Consider the following 5,000-nt stretch of genomic DNA (forward strand, 5'->3'; position numbering starts at 1 on the left):
TGGGATTTAGAAACAATGGTTGCTCCCACACCTGTTTTACATTTTTGCATTGAAACTGCACATGTTTTACAAACTCTCCCCATGCTCCCAGCATCTCTTTATAGAACTCAGACACCTCACTCAACATACCTTTCTTCAGTTCCATAAATATTCCACTTTCTCCACAACCCCCACATTTATTAATTGCTTCTTTCAGAAACAGCTTCCATACATGATCTTTCTTGTCCTTTACATATCTTGTCATCATTTTCAACCGAAGTGCATTCTTTTTCTTTTCTAAATTAATCAGCTTCAACCCACCATCCTTGTATTCGTTTTCCATCACTTCCCTGGCTATTCTGACACCTCTCCCACCCCAGAGAAACTCACTCACCATTTTCTCTGTCTCCTTTAGCACTCGCTCAGGCACATCCAACACAGTCATTGCATACACAAGTTTGCTCATTATCAGGCCATTCACTACCACCACTTTCCCCTTCAACTTCAACTTCCTAAGTCTCCAAAACCTTAATGTCTTCTTTATGCTATTCATTATCCCTTCATACTGCATGTCTCTCCCTTCTCTGCCTTCAACCCCTAAATTCACCCCTAACACCCTAAAATAGTCCTTCCTCTCTTTCAATCCTATATCCTTCCTCCTTTCTCCATTGACTCCAACATACATCATTTCTGACTTTTCTATGTTTAGCTTTGCTCCTGATGCTCTACCATAAACTCCTACACTTTGTAAAACCTCAAGGACACTTTCACTGTCTTGTACTGTTACTGTTGTGTCGTCCGCATACTGGTATAATAGACTCACTTGCCCTCCTGGTAAGTCTATGCCTCTGACCTTTTTATTTTGCTTCAGCAGTGCAGCTAGTGGCTCTGCCGACAGTGAGTACAGCAGGGCCGACAGTGGACACCCTTGTCTAACCGACCTCTCTAATCTGAAATTACCTGTGACTATCCCATTAATTTTGACGCAACTAACAGCTTTATCATACAATCTTTTGATCCATCCTACTAACTGCTGCCCAAACCCTACTTTTCCTAATACTCCATACAGGTATCCATGATCTACCCTATCAAATGCTTTGTTCAAATCTAAACTCATCACTATCCCCCCCTCCCCTCCCTTCATGTGTTCTATTGTGTCCCTAATGCTGCTGATTGTGTCTGCTATATCCCTCCCTGGTATACTGTAAGCCTGCGTGCTTCCCACTATTGTCCCTATCACCCTCTTAATCCTATTTGCTAGCACTCTTGCTAGTATTTTATAGTCACTGTTTAAACAGCTAAGCGGCCTATAGTTTTCAAGTCTATCCCTACTCCCTTTCTTATATATAATACTAACTAACCCTGTCGCCATACTAACCGGCATCTCGTCCTTCTCTTCTATCCATTTAAACAATCTGTCCAACAGTGGCGCTAGTTCCTCTTTAAACTCTATGTAAAACTCTCCCACTAACCCATCTAGCCCTGGACTCTTATTCCTGCCTAACCCTAATATGGCTGCCTCTATTTCACCTATCCTTATCTCTCCTTCGCACATCTCCTTCGCATCTTCGCTCATCTTAGTCTCCATTTTCTCCAGCACATGTTTCATGCACTCTTCATCAACCTCTTCTTTCCTAAATAGTTCACTATAAAATTCTTCTACTCTTCCAACTATCCCTACAAAATCCGTTATCTTTTCTCCATTTTTCCCTTCCACCTGCTCCAAATAATTATTTTTCTGTTTCGCCCTCTCTAAACCTAAAAAGAATGCTGTACATTTCTCTCCCTCAACCACATATCTAGCCCTACTTCTAACTATTGCCCCCATGCATCTCTTCTGTTCTACCTCCTCCAGCTCATTTTTAATTGTATTATACCGTTCTAATGCGTGCCCTACCCCCTGGTCCACCCTCTCTGCTTCTCTAACTAACTCTTCCTTTAGTCTCCTTTCCCTCCCTCTTTCCCTTCTATTCCTATCCCTGCTGTAGCTCATGCTCAAATTCTTTAGCTCCTCCTTCATCTCCTCCCACCATCTCCCCATATCCTCCTCATACATACTCTCATTCTTTCTCACCATTATACATTCTCTCACCTTTTCCTTGTACCTTTCTTCTTTGAGCAACATCCCATTCAGGCACCACACACCTCCCCCCCTCCTCTCACACCCATGCCCTAATCTAAATTTTAGCACCACGTGGTCACTAAGAGTAGTTACCTTGTAATCAATTCCCCCCATTTTACTTGCTAGACTCTCCGTACTCAAAACTAAATCAATCCTACTCTGTTTTAATTCCCCTTTCACCATCTGTCTCCTTGTAAATACGCGCCCTCTTGGGTTCTTTTCCCTCCACACATCTACCAGTCCATTCGCTCTCATTACCTCCTTCAATACTCTTCTTGAGGAGTCGCTTTTGAAACACACACTTGCAGATGCATCCAGCCTTCCACACCACACATTAAAGTCACCCACAATTACACATTCTTTCCCGCACATTCCCGCCATCCTCTCAAAAAACTCCCTTCTCTCCTTTTCCTCATTTGGTGCATACACATTCAACATTTTCAATTTCTTACCCAGGTGTTCAAAAGTAATCCCTATCACTCTCCCATCACCATCATCCACACATTTCCTCACATTCTCAACCTCTCCCCTTTTAACCAAAATAGCCACTCCCCTAGAATAAATGTCCCCATTGTTTACATACACATCTCCCATCCACTCTCTCTCTAACTCCTTCACACATTTTTCATCCCAGTGTGTCTCCTGCAAACATATAATGTCAGCCTCACACAACATCAAGGCTTGGTTTCGCCTATAACTAGTCCTAAGACTATTTGCATTAAAAGAAGCAACAGCCACCATTAATAACCAAAACATGTTGTTATTTTTTCAGTGCTTTCTTCCGATTATCAGACCCTTTTATAAGCTCTCCATCCCTTTTCCTCACCCTTTGGCCCTTCTCGATGTCCATGTCTGAGTCCGAGGGTTCACTTAATAGCAGCGGGGAGCCGCAGTTCCCGATGTCTTGAGGAACAAAGCTGTCCAGGGAAGACCCCATCGCCGCCTTTTCCTCAGCCCTCTTTCGCAGCTCGACCTCTGCGCCTTCCAATAGCACTGCCTTCGTTTTCCTCGCAGCCAGTCTCCCCACTCGGGCCTTGCCCGGCTTGGTCTGGACTTGCTCCTTCAGCCTGGCACTGGCTCGTGCCTCTCCCACCTTTAGCTCCGGCTGGCTGGGCACCGGCCTTGGCCCACTCAGATCAATCTGGCTGGACGCCGTCTCCGGCACCTCCACTATTTCAGTTCTCCTCCCTGCATCGGTCATACTCCGTGGCTTCATCACCACGCCTGCTGCTGTCACTGGCTCCACCGCTGCACCTGCCCTTGTCACTGGCTCCACCGCTGCACCTGCCCTTGTCACTGGCTCCACAGCTGCACCTGCCCTTGTCACTGGCTCCACAGCTGCACCTGCCCTTGTCACTGGCTCCACAACTGCACCTGCCTCTTTCGCTGGCGCCATAGCTGCACCTGCCGTTGTCACTGGCTCCACAGTTGCACCTGCTTTCACCGCTGTAGTCTCTGCCATACAGGCTGCAGGCTTCGGCCTCATTACAGCCGTAGTCATCGCCGTTCCCTCTTTGTTCAGCTCGCTCACACAGGTCCCCGCAGCAGCCTCATCATCCTCTTCCTCCTCCATCTCCTCCTCCTCCTCCTCCTCCTCCTCGTCCACGTCCTCCTCCACGGTGCCAGTGCTCGACATACCGTCGTCGCTCTGCACCTCCTCCTCCTCCTCCTCCTCCTCCTCCACAGTCCCCACCATCTCCTCTTCTGTCACCTCCACATGGCACACACAGCTGTCCGGTGCCCGCTTACATCCCTTGCATTTGTTAGTCTTTCGTGTGGAACACTCCCTAGAAAAATGCCCTTGCTCTCCGCAGGTGTAGCATGTGAACTCAGGGCATTCTCTTTGAACATGCCCAGGCTGCATGCAGAGCCTACATATTTTGGTCTGCCTGTCATGAATTACCCGGAAATACTCCGAGCCCAGCACCGTGTTAAATTTTGTAGAATATGGTAGCGAACGAACTCTTTCGTTAAATTTAACTCGTAGAAATCGAGTGCCGTCCGTCACCTTAGAGCCTGGCCACATTCTGCGTCTAATAGGTGACATAGGCGTTACCCCCCAGCTATCCAGTCTCAAAAAGATATCATTGTCTCTGATATAATAGGGCAGATTGAGAAAAGAGACGATGAGCTCGTCGTTAGTGATCTCTCTAGCATGAACCCTCGTTTCCCCAATCTTAAAACCCTCCATCAGTTTTTTCTTACCCGTTATGTTGCTCATTGTGAGTTCAAACTTCTTTTGGCCGAGCACTCTGCACGCCAGTAACTCACCGCACAACCTCTGCACATGTCTGATGAGCTCGATAGCACTCATAGTCTCTCCACCCTCCATCTCCACGTTCACAGTTAGGCTCCGTGAGGACCGTTCCTCCGTTCTTGTAACAGCATCGCTGCCGTCTCCATTCTTTGTCAGTTCTCCCGTTCTTTTAACAGCGTCACTGCTGTCACCATTCTTCGTCAGTTCTTCCACACCTTTGGCACCACCACTGCCCCCGTTCTCCGTCAGTTCTACTGTACCGTTGTCAACACCACGGCCCTCTCCGCCCACCACCAAGCCGCTGGGGTTATCCGTAAGAGTTAAAGTGAGTTCATTCCAGGTCGGGTTTACCGGGTGGTCCGCCATCTTGGGGAAAAAAAAAAAGGACTAAAAGCGCCCCCCAAAAAAAAAACACGGGGGATAGCTCACAAAACACGGAAAAAAACGCTTCCCCCCGCTCAGTGAGACACTGACGGGGGTACTACTGACACAATCAGCTGAGCAAAACCAAAAAATAAACCTTCTCTTAGGGCATGTAAAACAAACAAAAGGAGAGAGAGATAAGAGGAGAAAACAAAGCACAGCCGTGTGCTTCCTCCAAGGAGGAAGTAGCTCTAACCCACAATGCACTCTGGTCTGAAA

This window comes from Anarhichas minor, unplaced genomic scaffold (genome assembly GCF_050575085.1).
Source record: "Anarhichas minor isolate MPS153535 unplaced genomic scaffold, ASM5057508v1 ptg000118l, whole genome shotgun sequence".
In the NCBI taxonomy this organism is placed as follows: domain Eukaryota; kingdom Metazoa; phylum Chordata; class Actinopteri; order Perciformes; family Anarhichadidae; genus Anarhichas; species Anarhichas minor.